Source organism: Nomascus leucogenys, chromosome 1a (assembly GCF_006542625.1).
Source record: "Nomascus leucogenys isolate Asia chromosome 1a, Asia_NLE_v1, whole genome shotgun sequence".
In the NCBI taxonomy this organism is placed as follows: Eukaryota; Metazoa; Chordata; class Mammalia; order Primates; family Hylobatidae; genus Nomascus; species Nomascus leucogenys.
The window spans coordinates 5,704,110-5,724,562 of record NC_044381.1 but is presented as its reverse complement, the minus strand read 5'-3'; the positions used below and the strand labels follow the sequence as shown (position 1 = coordinate 5,724,562).

General features: G+C 40.8%; 1 protein-coding gene across 3 annotated transcripts in view; it reads right to left on the bottom strand.

Annotated features, from left to right (window-relative positions):
- The window catches only part of JAK2 (Janus kinase 2), a 147,821-nt gene extending 129,485 nt beyond the window's left edge, over positions 1-18,336 (bottom strand). Inside the window, exons 1-2 of one of the 3 annotated variants that reach the window (XM_030809442.1) lie at positions 17,861-18,336; positions 17,408-17,494 (exon numbers count right to left, since the gene is read on the bottom strand). The gene's annotated coding sequence lies outside the window, so the exon portion shown is untranslated. Of the gene's footprint in view, positions 1-17,407; positions 17,523-17,860 lie in introns of those variants that run through there. The other 2 variants (XM_030809533.1, XM_030809477.1) reach the window with 2 other exon arrangements.
- Between the last annotated feature and the right edge of the window lie 2,117 nt (positions 18,337-20,453).

The window sequence follows — 20,453 nt, the reverse complement described above, 5'->3', positions numbered from 1 at the left end:
AAGTCAACACCAATTCATGATAAAATTTCTGGAAATAAATTAGAAAAAGAAGGGAATTTCCTCAATAAAATAAAGATCATCTACAAACAACCTTCCATTACTTAATGATTACATATTGAATGCTTTCTCCATAAAATCAGGAACAAGGAAAGGATGCTCACCACCACCATTTCTATTCAGCACTGGAGGTTCTACCTAATGCAAGTTAGTAAGAAAATGAAATAAAAGACAGAGATTGAAAAGAAAGAAATAAAACTTTTTATTTGCAGACATGATTTTATGTATAGAAAATGCTGAGGATTCTACCAAAAAATTACTAGAACTTATAAATGAATTTACCAGTATCACAGGATACATCACAAAATAAACAAAACCAATTGTATTTCTACATACTGTACTAAGCATGTTTTTTTATTCTGTATTTTTGATGCTTTGACATCTTGGGAATTTGCTGACCCTGGAAGGACTGCCCCTTCCAGGGCTAGCCAATTCCTAGAAACAGGAAAGAACCTGACAGTGAGGGCAACTTTTCATATGCAAACCAACCAATACCTTATCAAGTTCTTACCTGATATTTATACATATCCCAACCACCTCCTTTATCCAGTTCTTACTTAATACATATACAAATATATCAAACAAGAAGATGGTATCTCCAATACACAAAGAGCTCCACAAACTAATTATTTTTAAGCCACCGGAGAAATTACAGACGTATTAAAACCTTCCACTAAAAAAATGTTTTGAGCATATATGGAAAATTTATAAAAATTGGCCATGATGAAACATAAGCTCAAAAATTTTAAAAAGAAAACTCCTAAAAGTTGGCATAACAAAGCCTAAAAATCATTTCAAAGTTGGTACAACTGTTACTAGAAAACCATCTACACAATGACTATATATATGCCTTTATTTCATTTTTATGTTAGGCTTCTCTTTATATTTGAATCATTCCTTTAAACTACATTAAAATTTTCAAGTGTTTGTAAATACCCTTTTAAAAATTACTGCTGTTAGTTGTCCTTCATGCTTTTCTTACTGGTCCCCTTACACATTCGAAATTGGACATTTCCAACTATTTCTTTGGTATGTTTTATATCTAACTATGTCGGTTATTTCTATACCAAAAACTCTGTCACATTATGTACCTCCTTTCTAAACCCAACATCTAAGTGAAAAATGATAGAAGAAATAAAAGATGGGTAAATTTGACTGCATATTATAAACACTATAATCAAAACTTAAAAAAACAGAAAAAATATATACTACAAAGGTTTAATATATTTATACAAGTAACTCTTACAAATTAATATGAAAATGAACATAAATAGGCATTTCACAAAAGAAATGAAAACATGGTCAACATAATTAAGAATCAGAGAAAAGTACATAAAAATGAGATATTGTTTCTTCCTTTGCTTCCTTAGCTGACTGGTAAAGAAGAATGCCAATACCCAGTGTTGGCAAAGATATGAGAAAAACAAGAATATCTAATAATTTTCCTTTGAAAAGGGACAAGAGTAGTAGCATGCATATCTAATAATTCTATGAAACAAGTCTATAATATTTGGAAAAAATTAATGACATTAAAGGGGTCTGATAAATTGTGGCAACTTAGCCAACAGAATACTATAAAGATATTAAAAATGATGTACACCAGGCACGGGGGCTCACGCCTGTAATCCTAGCACTTTGGGAGGCCAAGACGGGTGGATTACCTGAGGTCAGGAGTTTGAAACCAGCCTGGCCAACATGGTGAAATCCTGTCTCTACTAAAAATACAAAAATTAGCCAGGCGTGGTGGCGGGCACCTATAATCCCAGCTACCTGGGAGGCTGAGGCAGAAGAATCACTTGAACCCAGGGAGGGGGCGAAGGTTGCAGTGAGCCGAGATCACACCACTTCACTCCAGCCTGGGTGGAAGAGCGAAACTCCATCTCAAAAAAAAATCAAATAAATGTTTTTTAAAAATGATGTATGTTGGCGTACATTATATCCTTAGTACTATATTCTCTGCATAGCACAATATGGACACTGAATATTTGTTGAAGAATTGATAATAATTTATTTAATGAAAGATTGATTAAAGACTGACTGATCTGTTGAGTAGGTAGGTGAGTGATTTGCTGGGAGAGAGACTGACTGACTGATGGACCAACCAACCAAATAGCTGAGTGAGTGAGTGACCAATTAAGAGAGGAACGAATCAAATGAGCTGTGACCCTCTGAGTCACAGAATGAATAACTGATCAAATGACTGAGTGACTAACAAAATGAATGAGCTGATTGAGTAATTATGTTGAGTCAGTGAGTGACCGATGACTGAGTGCTTGATGAATGAAAAAAAGGATTGAATGAATGAATCTTAATCAATGAATTTGAAAGATCTCCACAATACACTGTTGAGTTAAAATGGATCAATTTAGAATGAACAGGATGATGCTAGTCTTATAAAACTGTATCTCAATTTGTCACTATGCAGACATCCAGAATGATATTAAAACTTGTTAAGTGGCTGGGTGCAGTGGCTCACACCTGTAATCCCAACACTTTGGGAGGCCAAGGTGGGCAGATCGCTTGAACTCAGGAGTTCCAGACCAGCCTGGACAACATGGCGAAACCCCATCTCTACTAAAACTACAAAAACTAGCCAGGTGTGGTGGCATGCGCCTGTGGTCCTAGCTACTCAGGAGGCTGAGGGTTGAGCCCAGGAGGCAGAGATTGCAGTGAGCAGAGATTGTGCCACTGCACCCCAGCCTGGGTGACAGAGTGGGACCCTATCTCAAAAAAAGAAAAACTTGTTAAGCGTGATGGTTAATACTGAGTGTCAACTTGATTGGATTGAAGGATACAAAGTATTGATCCTGGGAGTGTCTGTGAGGGTGTTGCCAAAGGAGATTAACATTTGAGTCAGCCAGCTGGGAAAGGCAGACCATTGGGTGGGCACAATCTAATCAGCTGCCAGCAAATATAAAGCAGGCAGAAAAAAACATGAAAAGGAGAGACTGGCCTAACCTCCTAGCCTACATCTTTCTCCCATGCTGGACGCTTCCCGCCCTCGAACATCAGACTCCAAGTTCTTCAATTTTGAGACTTGAACTGGCTCTCCTTGCTCCTCAAGCTTGCAGACAGCCTATTGTGGGACCTTGTGATCATTTAAGTTAATATTTAATAAACTCATATATACATATATCCTATTAGTTCTGTCCTTCTAGAGAACCCTAATACGTTAAGCAAGTTCTGTCAATCACAAGAAGCATTTGTAATCTTTTTTGCCCCTTTGACTAATGTCATTTTTAAATGACTGTTTTTATTCACTTGAATTTTTTATATGAAGAGACATTTGGTCAAAGCTTGTATACTACTATTGCCTATTAAAACAGTATATAAAATACATGCAAATAAGATATTTTAACACAATGTCATGATTCTTTCACTTAAGAAACAAGAAATCTAAGATGAATACTAATTCAACTTTTAGGCCTTAGGAAAGATTAAGAACAGCTATACATTTAAGGGCTACTGAAGTCAAATGTAATCATTTTACCTTGGGCCAGTGTCAGAAGTACATACATGACAGGCAAAAGCTTAAAAGACCTCCTGAGGCCGGGTGCAGTGGCTCACGCCTGTAATCCCAGCACTTTGGGAGGCTGAGGCAAGCGGATCACAAGGTCAGGAGATCGAGACCATCCTGGCTAACACAATGAAATCCCGTCTCTACTGAAAATACAAAAAAAAATAGCCGGGCATGGTGGCGGGTGCCTGTAGTCCCAGCTACTCAGAAGGCTGAGGCAGGAGAATGGCGTGAACCCGGGAGGTGGAGCTTGCAGATCGCGCCACTGCACTACAGCCTGGGTGACAGAGGGAGACTCCGTCTCAAAAAAGAAAAAAAAAAAAAGAACTCCAGAGAAAACTGATGCCATGAAAAGAAGAAAATATAAATTATTCTTCAAAATGTATCCCTTTTCTGGTTTTGGTTTTTGGGTTTTGTTTTGTTTTGTTTTTTTGGTTTTTGGTCTTAGGAGATTTTGAGCTACTTCTTAGAATCATGCTTAATGATGACTACACAGGAAAAGCCAGATTTATAGGAAAAGCCAGATTTATAATTCATAACACACATACAAAAAAAGTGTGAACAAAGATGGGACAAGTGCTTTAAATAGGCCTTTAAAAGTTGGAGTTTTTGGCCGGGCATGGTGGCTCATGCCTGTAATCCCAGCACTTTGGGAGGCCAAGGCGGGGGGATCATCAGGTCAGGAGTTTGAGACCAGCCTGACCAACGTGGTGAAACCCCGTCGCTACTAAAAATACAAAAATTAGCCATGCGTGGTGGTGTGCGCCTGTAATCCCAGTTACTCGGGAGGCTGAGGCAGGAGGATCGCTTGAATCTGGGAGGCAGAAGTTGAAGTGAGCTGAGATCGCGCCACTGCACACCAGCCTGAGTGACAGAGCAAGACTCCGTCTCAAAAAAAAAAAAAAAAAAAAAAGTTGGAGTTTTTTTTCCCTTAAGATCTCATTTCAAAACCATCATATTCCAAGCCTGTATTACCAAGACATTTTTAAAAGATTTTAAGAAGTGACGAGTTTGTTTATAAAAAATAAAATTGCACAGGAAATTTAATTAATTCTGCTCGTGAAATATTTAAAACTACCGCTCTGCTATTGATATTCAAAAAAATCTAGAAGTTGTTTAAATCAGTATGAATTTAAGTTCCTAATGATTTTTAAAATACTGCCATGCTAGAAGAACACTGAATATTTCAGATATTCCTCTGAAATAATTATTTAAAGATTATGGTAATGCATTCAGATAAAAAATAAAATTAAGCACCTATGGATAAACAAGGAAAGAAAATGGAATATATAAATATGGAAATGAAACAACTCTGCAGACACTGAAGCATTATGTTTTGGAAGGATTTCCAGTTACTCATCAATCAGATAGACTTATACTATCATGCACTATTTTCTTCTCTGAGTCATTCCCCAAGTCCTAAAATCCACACCTAATGAATCCTTCCTTATCAAACCTTTATAAAACCAATATATTCAATTGTTGCCTATAAAATGAGGCTGAGGGGTAGAGCAAGGTTGATATAGTTTGGATGTTGTCCCCTTTAAATTTCATGTGTTGCACTGTAATCCCCAATGTTGGAGGTGAGGCCTGGTGGGAGGTGATTGGATCATGGGGGTGGATTTCTCATGAATGGTTTAGCAACATCCCCCTTGGTGCTGTCCTGAAGATACTGAGTTCTTGCAAGATTTGGCTATTTAAAAGTGTGTGCATCTTCCCCACATTCTCTTTTGCTCCAGCTCTTGAAATGTGATATTCCTGCTCCCTCTTAGCTTTCGGCCATGAGTAAAAGCTCCCAGAGGACTCCCCAGAAGCTGAGCAAATGCCAGCCCCATGCTTGTAAGCCTGCAGAACCATGAGCCAATTAAACCTCTTTTCTTTACTCAGCCTTAGGTATTTCTTTATAGCAATGCAAGAACAGGCTAACAGGCCACGCGCGGTGGCTCCAGAACCATAATCCCAGCACTTCGGGAGGCTGATGCAGAAAGATCGCTGGTGCCCAGGAGTTCAAGACCAGACTGAGCGACACGGTGAAACTCCATCTCTCCAAAAAAAAATACAAAAATTAGCCAGGCATAGTGGCACTCACCTGCAGTGCCAGCTACTCAGGAGGCTGAGGTAGGATCACTGGACCCGAGGGAAGGCAAGGCTGCAGTGAGCCGTGATCGAGCCACTGTCCTCCAGCCTGAGTGACAGAGTGAAACCGTCTCAAAAAAAAAAAAAAAAAAAAAAAAACAAACTAACAGAAGAGTAAAAGGAGAGAACTCCCACCATGAAGATTGTTCCTAATACAGTGTTACTTTTACTGACCACCACAACCAGAGGCACTGTGAATCAAAATTACTACAATGAAGGTATATTTCATTTTACTTCTAATAATTTTAAATTTTCATAATAGTAAATATAATCCAATGATCGCAGAATACTTACCTTTAAAAGTCTGTGGCAGGGAGGGGTAGGGGTGACAGCAAGGATAATATTTTTTTAACAAGACAAGGTCCTAAATAGAGGATTCCAGCAATATCATTACAACTGAAGATCTGATGCAATGAAAACTATATTTCACATCACCCCCGCCCCTCCTCAAAACAAACCAAAAAATCTACAATACCTCATGTGTTTAAAAAATAAATTATACATATAAATAAGTATTAATAAGAGAATCAGAATAGTATACTTCTATTTATTTATTTATTTTTATTTATTTTTATTTATTTATTTTTTGAGACAGAGTTTCACTCTTGTTGCCCAGGCTGGAGTGCAATGGCACAATCTCAGCTCACTGCAACCTCCACCTCCCAGGTACAAGCAATTCTCCTGTCTCAGCCTCCCAAGTAGCTCAGATTACAGGCATGCACCACCATACCTGGCTATTTTTTTTTTTGTATTTATTAGAGACACGGTTTCACCATGTTAGTCAGGCTGGTCGTGAACTCCTGACCTCAGGTGATCCATATACTTCTACTTAAAAAGCTTAAAAATATTATTCTAAATTTGACCCTCAAAAATAATAAGTTGTAAAATCCAGACTTCCCGTAATTCTGTCTTCTCTAACCTGGCCAATTAACCACAGATCTAATAATTCAATGTTAAATGAACTTATCCTTAATGGTTCCAATCTCAAATGACTTGACCTATCCTATGGATTGCCATTATGAAATGACAAGCTTCTCTCAGTAGCAAATTTGATACAAATAAAACTATATTGTGAATTTTTAACAATTTCAGGCCAAAAATAGACTAATAAGAGCAGACTCCTAAGTTAGCAAATGCCCATTCAGTCAGTACAAAAAATAACTTAATACTTCACAATAAAGTTTTAAAAAAAGGTAAAATTAAAATGGAAAACCAAGGTTAAATTCAAGTTTAAAATCAGAAATAAACAGAGAAATTAAATAGAAGTAATAACTAAATTGAATAATTGGCAAAAAAGATCTGCTTCTATGCCTGAATGCTTGATTTATTCATTTTATTTTCAAGTACTTGAATGCCTCCCATATGCTAATAAATATTATACAGGACTTGGAAACAAATAAATAGAAATGTTCACTACCCAAGAACTCACAATATGGTTTCACAGGAGCCAGTTAGAATGAAACAAAGTCCAGAAATAGATCCAACCACATACACAATTTAAAACACCAGCATTTCACAGCAGCAGAGAAAAGAAGGATTATCTGACAAATAGTATTGAAACTGGACAACCATCTAGGGGAAAAAAGTTGCATTCCATCTTATATCTTGCATCAGTATAAATTCCAGATGGAACAAGAAAACAAGGGAGAATCTCAAAATATAATTTCAGGGTTAGAAAGGACCTCCCTAGATGCACAACAACAAAATCATGCTATCTATAGTATCAAAAAGATAAAAAGACAACCTAGGGAAAACAACTCATTTCACAAACTCAAATCTATCTTCCTTAGTATAAGAGCTCCCACAAAGCAAAGCAAAAGGACCACAAATCCAATAGAAAGTGGCCTAACATATGAGTGAAGAGTTCCCCAAAAAAGGAGAATAAAAAGCAAATTAAAATTATAATGAGATTCTATTTTTCATGTCTCAAGTTGGCAAAGATCAAGTCATCTGAAAACACAATGTTAGTAAAGGTGTAGAAAAGCATAAATTGGTATTTCTATGTCAATTTGGCAATATTTGTTGAACTTAGTAACATATACCACTTTTGAATCAGCAATTCCTCTACTTAAACTTTAGTTATAGTCACACACACACACACACACACACACGCCCTGACAAATGTACAAAGATATTTACTACTTTTTGAATTCTAAGACATTTAAATGTGTTCAAAAAATAGATTTTTTTTAAGAAAGAATAAAAAGAGACAAATACAGACAACTCTCAAAGAGTTTTGTTCCAAAGGGGAGTGAAAAATGGGGCCATAGCTTGAGATGTGGAGTCAAGTAATGATTTAAACTGGGAATTGGCAGAGCACAGTTCACACATACCAAATTTAGCCAGTTGCCTGTTATGTAAATAAAGCTTTATGAGAACACAGCCATGAGCCACATCTGTTCATTTATGTATTGTCTATAACTGCTTTTGCACCACAAAGGCGGAATTGAGTAGGTGCAAGAGAAACAATCTTGCCCACAAAGTCTAAAATATTTTATTTATGATCCTTAATAGAAACATCTTGCCAATCCCTGGTTAAATCAGTAATTCTCACAATCTAGGCCCCAGATCAACATTATCAGATCACCAGGGAACTCACAGATGCAAATCCTCAAGTCCTACTCCAGAGCTAATGAAACAAACTCTGGGGGTGGGGCCCAGCAGCAATTTGTGTTTCAGTAAGTCCTTTAGGTAATTCTGATAAGAACCACTGGATTAGGAAACAGTTCTAGTACAGTTAATCCTCACTGTCTTCAGCAGGTTCTTGGAAACTGTGACTTTAAGTGAAACAATGTGTAACAAAATCCATTCTTCCTTAGGCTAATTGAGATAAGGAAGTTCCTATGGCATATTTATGGCCAACAAAAATATCATCAAACTTCTAAATAAAGACTCCAAACACTCTGATTATTAAACACTGAAATAAATGTGAGCTGTACACACATTTAAGAAAGACTAATAAAAACAAGTAAGATAATTATTTACCCAATTCAGTTCAGTCACGAGTGGCTAGAGCCTATCCTAGCAGCTGAAGGCACAAGGTGGGAACCAACCCTGGACAGGACATCACTCACTGCAAGGCACACTCATACATACATGCATCAGTCAGACTGAGACCATTTAGACACACCGATCCACTAACATACACGTCTTTGGGATGTGGGAGGAAATTGGAGCACTCGGAAAAACCCACACAGACATGGGGAGAAAGTCCAAACTCCACACAAACAGTGGCCCCACACAAACAATCCATTTTGTTCTTATCAACGTTATGAAGAAATGACAGTTATTCAAGGACCTGCTATATAGCCAGGAACAGATAAGGACCCTTTGTGTTCACACATTTAAAGGGTCTTGAGGAAACTTCATGGGAGCTTAAGAGCCCTCAAGGAGACTGTCACTGAGGACTTCAAGGAAAGTGAGAGAAATGATAGTGAAAACTGAATAAGAGGAGACCCTTGTCCCGGCGCGGTGGCTCAGGCTTGTAATCCCAGCACTTTGGGAGGCCGAGGCGGGCAGATCACGAGGTCAGGAGATCGAGACCATGGTGAAACCCCGTCTCTACTAAAAATACAAAAAATTGGCCGGGCGTGGTGGCGGGCGCCTGTAATCCCAGCTACTCGGAGAGGCTGAGGCAGGAGAATGGCGTGAACCCGGGAGGCGGAGCTTGCAGTGAGCCTAGATTGCACCACTGCACTCCAGCTTGGGTGACAGAGCGGGACTCCGTCTCAAAAAAAAAAAAGAGGAGACCCTTGTTATATACTAGGGCAAAGTTTGGCAAAACTATCACCTACATTAACATGGAAAATAAAATACATACCTGACCTAATGAATTAAGGAGATTCTCGGCAGGAAGTTAAAGCAATCTGGCTTCTTCTAGCTGCCTTATAATTGAGAGAACAGAAAGATGAACTAAAGAATGAGCTATTCATTTTTTGAGTAGAATTTCAAGGAGACGTAATGGACTCAGAACAATCTTTTCAGCCAGCAAAGTGTCAAATAAAAAGGGCCTCAGAGCAAAAATCCAATCTAGAGTGTGATTATAATATCCTTTCTTAAGATCTAAATCAGTACCTCATAGATCCTTTCAGACAAAATATTATCTAAGGATCTTAAGGGTGTTGTTCCACAGCAGACTCACACAGAGCTTAGGGGAGGAAAGAGTTCCTCTCAAAAGAGATTTGTGGGTATGGCGGTACAGATTATAAACACACTGGAAGTCTATAAAGTTTTTAAAGGAGTTGTATTAACTTGGAATGAAAGGGACAGTTGCTATATAAAAGGGGGCCTTTGGACCCTGGAGCACTACAGGCAGGAAGCAAGCTCAGAAAGTTACTCTTACAAATACAAAGCACTTTATATGGGTTGGGTGCGGGGGTGGCGGAGATAAATAATTCAGAAGGTAAACCCAAAAACAGAAGAAGCCTATGTCCTATTAAGAATGACTTCCAGGAAGCAGGACTGAGACCTAATCAAGGAACTGGCAACATGTGCCCAGTGGGGTTGAGGAATTGCTACAGACTGTGCCTACCTTGTGTGCTTCTTGAGGAGGAATGTCTACTGCAGATAACCTGTGCCTTTTCCATTTTGTAAAGTATGTGGGGGACATATAAACTGTCTCTTCATGGGTCCTCAGTTCAAGAAGAACCATATCCAATTAACCATACCCAAGAAAACTGTTCTGTACCTGGACCTGATTTATATGATGAAAAACTGGACTCTGAGTTACTGTCATGACGGGATGTGAATTAGGGACCTTTGAGGAGAAGCTCAGTATATTTTGCGTGTATTTCAGATACAGGAGGGATGTGAAGTTTGGCAAAATGGCAAACTATGGCAATAGTATTAATAATTGTCCAAAGATGGCCATAACAATATTTCCCATCTCACATGTTTTTCTTCTACAGTGTGAACTTGCCACTGCCCCATCAAATCTGGACAGGCTTCTGACCCTTACAACCAGTAGGACATGGCAGAAGTTATACTGTGCAGCTACCAAGGCTAAATCATAAAAGATTTATGTTGAGACACACTGACACACTCACTTTTAATTCTCTACTCACCACTATGAAAGGTGACCACCCTGAAGCCACCATATTGTGAGGAAATCCAGGCCACATGTACATGCTCCAGTTAACAGCCCAGCTAACATCCCAGTCAAGAGCCAGCATCAACTACCCATCATGTAAGTGAAGACACCTCCAGATGATTCCAGTCCTTTGCCTTCAAGTCACCCCTGGCTGGCAATTCTTCCCAACTCATGTCGGAGTAGCCATTGTGGAGCAAAAACAAAGTCATCCCTGGTGTGCCCTGTCTCAATTATTGACCCATGGTATCTGTGAGCCTAATAAAGTAGTAGTTTTAAATCACTAAGTTTTGGGTAGTTTCTGTTACACAGCAATAGCAATCAGAGTAATCCTGATGGAAATAATCCAGTAGAGGGAAGAATTGAGAAGGCAAGAAAGAGAGGAAAGAAATATAATGGTAAAGCCCTTGAAGGCAAAGGGGATGAGCTCTTCTACACAACTCAATGGAGAGGCTTTAGAGGGGATGCTAAACAATTCATTCATTAAAAGGTGAAAAGGGCAAAGCACAGAGGACAGGTGGTTGCCTGGTGAACAGGAATCAGAGACTAGAAAAGGAGATGTGGCGGGGGCGGTGGGAAAGAGTTTGCTAGTTTTTGTCATAAACATTGGTAAACCATTTCCTTTTTAAACTTTATACACATTTTACCATGTGATCCCGCCTTTTTAAATTTTCTAAAAAAAGATTTAGTCCATTCCCTCAATAGACAAGACTCACTGATTATGTGAGATGCTTGAAATCATATACCATGTTGACAGTAGGGTCAGTCCCTTATCCCCTGATTTCCAAAACAGTGCACTTACTCAGATCACATGGCCCTTTATATTATAAAAATATTACCTAATAGCATTAATTTCATAATCATTATTTATTAAACTAAAATCACTTAGTAAGAACTAATGAGTACTCCGTTTCCAATAACTGATACTAAAAAGATGAACAGAAGAATGTTCTTGGGAAGATCAAAATAAACATGCAAGCAAAGTAAACAGCCCATGGACCATTCTAACCTAGTTAACCCTTTGTAGCTATACAGAAATCTTCAAAATAGATAATGCTTCTCTTTGTTCTTTCCAGTACCCCTAATTTCATCAATCATTCAACCCTCAGATTTATGTTGTCAACCAAGAATTTCTCCTTCCTTTTAGAAACAAATATTTTATCACTTTATTCAAATTTTACCAGCACAAAAGCACCCAGAGATGGCTTGTCTAACCTTCTATCATTCAGAAAAAACACAGAACCAATGCACATAGGAAGAATAGTACCTGGACAGTGTGATATATAAGAGGATACAGATGAATGACAATCTGTTGAAAAATACCTCCTGGGTTTTATTATGCCTAAAATTCTCATCCTTAGTCCTAGTGATGGAGAGCTTTGGAAAAGTCTCCACTGATCACCCAACTGTCAAATCCAAAGGTCTTTTGTTAAACCGGAGAGAACAAAATATTAACAGTGGTTATTTCCACATAGGGAAAGTATAAGCAATTTTCTTCTGTTTTTATAGATTTCTTATTAGGAAAACACTAACACATCTTTTTTTTTTTTTTTAATTATACTTTAGGTTTTAGGGTACATGTGCACAATGTGCAGGTTTGTTACATATGTATCCATGTGCCATGTTGATTTCCTGCACCCATTAACTCGTCATTTAGCATTAGGTATATCTCCTAATGCTGTCCCTCCCCCCTCCCCCAACCCCACAACAGTCCCCAGAGTGTGATGTTCCCCTTCCTATGTCCATGAGTTCTCATTGTTCAATTCCCACCTATGAGTGAGAACATGCGGTGTTTGGTTTTTTGTCCTTGCGATAGTTTACTGAGAATGATGGGAAAACACTAATACATCTTTCTTTATAAGACCTTTTTCTGGATCTGATTCTTCTCATTTCTTGCCAATGATCAACAAGTTGATCATTGATCATTGATCATTGATCATTCCACCTTCTAAGCTATCCACTAACTTGCCTCTCTCATACTAACTGTTTTTTCTTTGTCTCCTTTACCCATTCCTCTCCTTTCACCCACCTGCTAATTATGGGCAACCCCCAAGGCTCAATTTCACTACTCTTTTCTCTTAAGTACCACACCACCAGCCTTAACTTCGCTAACAAATTCTAGTCATATGTCCCACTGTGGGCTATCAATTTTCACTCACCCATCCCACGGCCACCGCAAACTCAACATATCCACAATATAGGCTCAACTGTCTACATCCCCTCTACCAGCTACTAACACTGCCGTAACTAATTTTTCTTAGTAACTGCCATTAATCAAATGGCAGTTTCTTTGTCATTAACTAGCTGAGTAACTTTGGACACATTTTTAAATCTCTCTGGTCTGAGTCCTAATATACAAAACATATAGACTTAGATGTTCTAAGATGTCTTGGAGAGTCAACACTTTTTAATTTCCTCTGTCACTGAAGAGCAAACCTTCAAGGTAAGGTAATCTTTAATCATTCTTCTCCCCTCCATTCTCCCTTCTTATGCAATCCATAATAATGTCTTGTGACATCTTTGCAATCTGACTTATTTCTAAGTCCTCATTACTTCAGGGCTCAATTATTTTCCTACCTCTTTCTAACATTCTCTTTCCAATTCATGTAAGACCTAGCACTGGTGCTGCTTTGATTTTCCTAAAATATTTATTTCAGCAAACTCTTTCTCAGTTCAAAACTTTTAAAGCTTCTCCATATCTACAGGTCAAAGTACATTCTTCTCATCCTAGCATTTAAAGACAATCATAATCAAATTCCAACTACATTTTTAACACAATTTCTTACTACTCTTTCACACAAACCTTCATTTCAGTCAAGTTATTTATGTACTGCTCTCTGAACACATCATACATATATACATATTTTGCCTTTGCTTACCCCTTCTACCAGTTCCTTCCTATTATGCAAAATGTCTGCTCAACTCTAAGTGGTCTCAAATATCTGTAACTTTTATTATTTAGCTTATCTGCCCAATTATACTGTAAGTCCTTAGGGAAAGGAACCTATTTTATATTTCTTTATTTCTCTTTTGGATACAGCCAAGTACCTTTTACATTGCAAGTATTAATAAATATTTGTTTGGTGACTACAGTTCCTTATCACACAATCAACATGCATTTCTTGAATGCCGCCCACGTGCTCTCCACTGTGTGTTGTGGTTTTTTTTTTAATCTAAGGTACTGCTCCTCAAAGAATACACAATCAACTTGAAAAGATACGGCTAACACTAGGGAAATAACTATCAAACAACTGAAGCATGGCATATAATTAAACCATGTGAAGATGCTCTAAGACTAAAGAGCTACAGAAATACAAAGAGGAAAAAAAGAGGGATGGAGAACACGAGCAAAAATTAGAGGATAGAAGAAGCATAGCTTGTTATTAGAAAGTGTGGAAATCAGCTTACAAGCTTAAGGACTAGAGCTCCTTAGACAAAAGACCAAATAAATAGGGCAGGGATTGATAATAGACTATCTTAAAAGTCAGGAAAATTTAATAAGTAGAAAATGGTAAGCCACTGAAGGTTCTGGGGCAAGGGAATGCTATAATAAGAATTAGAGTGGAATCTCTATTGAGGATAAACAGAAGGAAGGGACAGAGAATTCTCAGAAGTTTAAATGACTTTCAATATTCTAGGCTCAGGAAATGTGTCCTGGGATTCACATAGTAAAGGAGGGAAAGCAGAGATATGAGAAAGAAAGGAAATATGGACATTTTGAATGAGAGTAAGAGATAAATGAAAGAAGTAGTTTAAAGATGATGCCTAATTTAAAGCCTACATGATTAGAAGAAAATTAAGGGGTAGAAAATGGTAACTTTCACTTGGGGCATTTGGAGTTTAAGTAGATAAACAGAAACAGAAGCAGAAGACCAGTACAGGAAAAACCAGGAAGTGACTAGTACAACAAGTTAGCAATAGGATTAGTTTTAAAATCAAAGAACTGGGCAGAAGTTATAAACATATTGCATAGGAGAGGAAATATATTAAGCCATGATCTGCTGGTACTAGCTTTATATCAATAATTTTATCAGAAAAGCAAACTAAAAGCCAAGGCAGAGGTTTCCAAACCCATTCAGGGAGCCCTGAGTCTTAGCAAATTTTTCATGACACCCCCAGGCCAAAAGAAATAGGTTCGAACAACTTACTTAGTAGTTATGTCCTTATAACTTAGCGTCGAGCACTGTAGAACTTATCAAACCTTAGAATCAAATTGGACAATACCACACCGTCATTTCCTGTTCTACATTCATTTTCATGTAGTAGTTGCTTTTTATCAGAGCAACCTCTGAAAATACATCTTCACAAAGACATGACATTGTAGAAACGGGTGTAGGTATCTAATACTGCAACCATGAACTACCTCAAAACAAAAGTTCAAGCCTGAGGTGCTCTGGGCACCTTGGCACACAGTTTGGGAAACTGGGAGCTAAGAGGAGGGGTCTAAAAAGGAGTGGGGAAGGGTGGGAAATAATAATGGGGGAAGAGCAAAAGAAAGTTCTTAGCACAGTTAACCACAAGGGGGCAGCACAATAATTGGTAGGGGCAACACAATGGGGGTTTAAGCAGAGAGACAAAAGTCAAACCTTTCCATACAAAGGCTACGATACTCCCTCACCAGTTTAAGAACTTAAAGTCCTTTATCTCTTTATACTAGAAAGGAAGAAATACTAGTTACAGGCAGATCACCTTATGCAGTCATTCTGCCCTTCTCTGAATCTCCTTTGCCTCCCAGCCGTGATAGTAGCCAAGAGTTTTATGAGAGCCAGGCAATTTACCACTTTGCATATGTCTTACTCAGTTCTCACAACAATCTTATAAGAAAGTGAAGCTAAAAGAGTAGTAAATAACACAACTCTTTTTTTCTTTCTTTCTTTCCTTTTTTTTAGACAGAGTCTCGCTCTGTTGCCCAGGCTGGAGTGCAGTGGTGAGATCTCGGCTCACTGCAACCACCACCTCCCAGGTTCAAGCAATTCTCCTGCCTCAGCCTCCCGAGCAGCTGGGATTACAGGTGTGCACCATCACGCCCGGCTAATTTTTGTATTTTTAGTAGAGATGGGGTTTCTTCATGTTGCCCAGGCTGGTCTCAAACTCCTGACCTCAAGTGATCCTCCTTCCTCAGCCTCCCAAAGTGCTGGGATTACAGGCCTGAGCCACCGTGCCCAGCGGTAAATAATACAAGTCTTAAGTGGCAAGAACACCAGGATTCAAATTCAGATCTCACTCCAAAGCCAATGCACTTTCCTATTCTGCCTCAAAAGCATCCCACCTTTCAGCAATAGCCAGGTGAAACAGAGAAACAATGTCATATTCCCTTCCCATATCTGAGACACCTGTCTCAAATCACCAAAGGCACACACACAAAAAATTCCCTAATGAGTCCCTAAAACATGCTATAAATTGCATATACAGGATATTCAGTTAGAGCAAAAACAAGCATGGTGTGCTCTTCTAGCCAGCAAGTACTGCAGCTTTCCTATTCAGGTAAATACATGTACTATTAAGGCAAGTGCTGGATACATCCAGTCTGTACATACATTACACACCAACAGACAAATGCACGTACAAGCAAATAATTCTCACACTTAAAGTGGTATAAGGTGAGGCCGGTGGGGGAAGGGAGGCCAAAAATTGATTATTCATCTTCAAATGTTCTGGATGTTATATCAAAATACAGGTTGAACATCCCTAATCTGAAAAGCTCCAAAATCTGAAACATTTTGAGCACCAAGATGATGCTACAAGGGGAAAATTCCCCGCATAAGTACTTAATACAAACTTTGTTTCATGCACAGACGTATTAAAAATATTGCAAATGACTTAGTGGCTGTGTGAATAAGGTGTATATGAAACACAAACGAATTTCGTATTTACACTCGGGTCCCATCCTCAAGATATCTCATTTTGTGTATGCAAACATTCCAAAATTAAACAAACAAAAAAAAAATCCAAAACACTTTTGCTCCCAAGCATTCTGGAGAAGAGATACAAAATCTTTATTTGCAGTAGCCCAACAACTCACTGTACAAACTTATTATGAAACCAAAAGCAATCATCTCCCTTATTCCCACTTCCAGTTTCCTTCTCCATACTCAGCCGCTCCTACCCTTTCATTCAGAGAAATGGAGTTTCTCCTGACAGATTAGTAATTACCGGAAAACAAACTGGGTAAATTCAACCGACACAGCAAGCTTAGGCAGATAAAACCACCAGGAAACATTCAGTGTGGTAGCAGAAACCCCAGAAAGAATAGCTAATGTGTTCTCCCAAAAGCTATCTCTTATTGCTTGGAAATACTCCTCTTTGAAGGATTAAGAATCTCTGGCTGCTTAAGAAGAAAGGGTAATGGACAACGTTTTACGTTTCTCTGCGAAGTCATGTTATGTGTAAAGCCAACAAAAAAAATGTTTCTTAAAGGATCCAAGACGAACAACAGAACACCCCAAAATTACTCTCCCAGATCAACATTAAAAGTTTAGCACTGACATTTTCATAGGAGTAAGCAACAATGAGCCCTGCCTCTCTTCACACGCTTCCAACCTTCCTACGCACGCACGCCCAGCTCCAGACACCTTCGCCTTTACTGCAGCGATAAAGGACAGCACACCCACCGTCGCGGGGGTCGGGGGGAGGAAGAGACTCTTTTTCTGCAGAAGAGAAACAGTTCACATCTTGTTCCTGTTGCCTGCTTCTGAAACCTAAAAAAAGAAGCAGCAGTTACTACCACCACATAAATCCAGGGGAAATAGATGCTTTTTCTAGGCTGTTTAAGTGTCTAGAAAATTTTAAAAAGGAATAAGGAGGCGGGGGCGCGGGAATTATAAGACACAAATGGAAGCAAACATCACCAGCAAGAGTCGTTCTAGGTGTCGTCTTAAAGAGGAAGATTTTTCTGGCTCAGAAGTTTGCTGCCACTAGCAGGGGGTAGGCGGGATCAGAAGGTAGGAAGGGGGTGGAGAGACAACTGCTGCCCCCCACCCAGAAGCCAGGCAGAGATAACACCCAGCGGCTACACAGATCGGGCGACCAGAGCGCGCCCTCGAGCCCGCAGGGGCGGCTCCTACCCGGCGGGCCAAGGTCTGCGAAGCCCGGAGGCGGGCACGGCTCTGAACGACCTCCAGGCTGGGCCCTCGGGGGCCCTCCAGTGTGGGCTCAGCTCCCACTCACATCCCTCGGCAGCGAGGACCAGGCCTCTCCCTGCGTCAGCCCCGACGCGCGCCGCAAGCCCGGGCCGAGGGGCCCGAGCGGCCGAGAGGCCGAAGTGGCGACGCGAACACCCGAGCGAGCCGGGCGCCGGCCCAGCCTGTCAGCGCCGAGAGTGGCCGTTAGCGGCGTCCGCTGCTGCCCCCTTCTGCTCCTCTTCCTCTCTCCTTCCTGCAGCCCCACACCACTCCCACTTCGGACAGCCGGGAAGCCCGTCACAGTTGTTGTCTCCACCCTCTCCTGGGTCACACCGTCTTCTCAACGCCGCGGGCGACACTGGCTTGGCCGCCCTGTTAGCTTCGAACTCAGCCTCCCCGTTGGCCTGCAGTCTCCCCGACTGGCAGGAGACGGGGCCGGATAGAGGCTGGGGAGGAGCCGGACGCGCGTCCTGCGGTGCGCGTGCGCCGCTCGGTGCTGGTCGCGGGACCTGCAGGCGCGGGCCACGCAGGGCGGCGGCCTCTCGGGAAGCCGGCGAGCGCGCGTGGAGATTCCTGGGACGGCCCCTGGGCGTGGGCGCGCAAGGAAGTTAAGGCGGCGGCGCCTCGCGAAACACTGGTGCCCGGCTGGAGCTAGGTGCCAGCGCTGGGCCCGGCCCTCACTAGATGGGCGGGTGTGTGTGTGGCCGCCGCCCTCCAGGGAAGCGGCCGGGACTGAATCGGCCTGGCTGGCGCCCCCAGCGCGCAGCCTGCACTGGAGGAGGCCGGGCTGCCTCCGCGCGGAGACTCCCCTCCCGTACACTTCTCTGCTTTCTGCTTTTCCTTCCACTTCCCGGGTACAGCAGACCTGTCCTTCCCCAGTCCAGGCTGCTAGGCCGAGGGGAAGTGGCGCCGGGGGCCGGGGACAACGCGCTCACACGCGCTGTTTCGTAGCAATGCGACCTCGAGAGCCTGATTACGATCAGGCTCCTTGGCTGGAAAGGGGTGAGGGTGGGATGAAGCGCCCAGCTGCCTGCGGGTTGGCGACAAGGCCTAGCGAATGTTTCTCCTAGAGGAGAAACAACTTTACCGGCGTGACCTGGTGTAGCCCAGGAGAGGGTGGAGACAACGGCTGTGACGGGCTTCCCGGCTGCCAAAGGGCCTCATTCATTTATTCAAGTATTTACTGAGTGTCTACTAGGTGCCGGGCTGTAGGTCCCCAGAGATACTAGGTGAACACGACCCCACACACTCCTTGCCTTACTGGATCGTATTCTGATGGAAGCGACAAAACAACAAACAACGCTTTAAATGCATAATGTGCGGGGTGTGTAATTGCCACTAAGAAAGTGCATAATTTTCTGCTGCCATATACATAACAACAAAGAAAAGGAGTAGAAAGTGAGGAGGGGGTGTGCCATTTTACGGTGGCCAGGAACGATTTCCTAGAATAAGTGACATTTGAGCAGAGATCTGAAGGATGAGAATGAACCAGTCCCATGACTATCTGGGAAAAGAATTTCAGGCAGAGGGACTCCTGAAGGCAAAGACCTTGAGAAGGGAATGTGTTTGGCAAGTTCAAGGATCAGGAAAGAGGTCACTGTGGCTGGAGGACACTGAAGGAGGCGGCAGTGGTAAGAGGTGAGGCCAAAGAAGTAGCCTGGCACCAGATCGTGTAGGGCTTTTTTCAAGTATTAGCCCTCTTTCTGTCAACCTAAATGAAGTGACGCATTCATAGCTGCTGTTTCCCCATACACAAGTGATGCTGCTATTCAGGTCTGTCTTGTACCTAATGGTTTCTTTAAATAAACCTCACCAAAGCAACTCCTGCATTTCTTCTTACATAAGACCCATTGCAAAAGGTCTCTAAGCAAATGATAGCAGCATAGGCAATGACTTGAATTCACCCTGACTCTTATAAATAATGAACTAGAGCTGTGTAAGAGGGAGGGATTTACAGGAAAATTGCATTCCTACGGCTACTGCTTCATAGGCAATATATGGGCAAAGTTAATAAGAATTTCTAATTATTAATTGTGACTCAATGGCTTAGAATGTCAAGGCCGCAATTACAAACAGTGACTACCAAAAGAGTTCCTTTTTTCCTGCAAACAAAAACTGTTACTGAGGTAAAAGCTAGAACACAGACCCACATAATGAAGAAGAGCTAAAGATGACCTTAATGTCATGGTTAAATGAAAAACATCACAACTGTGGAAATGGAAATGTGATATTTTGTGAGGGGGAAAAAAAATGCTTGTTTTAGGACTCTGAAACAGTATTACTTTCATTATAAGTGATGTTTCTATATTTTGCAGTGATATGCTTATGTAACTAGGCATGGTATCTGTTACTGTCCACAGCCTGTTTGCAGGGAGAAGCCATTTGGTATTGGTGAATTGCCGGGAGAAGCCATTTGGAATTGGTGAATATTGAGGATATTTTTGTGGGGGAGCAGATTATTTTCTTAAGATTAGAGATGTGGGTATGGAAGACAAGGTGGAAAAGGGGTATATTATTCATAAGCCTATAGAATTGA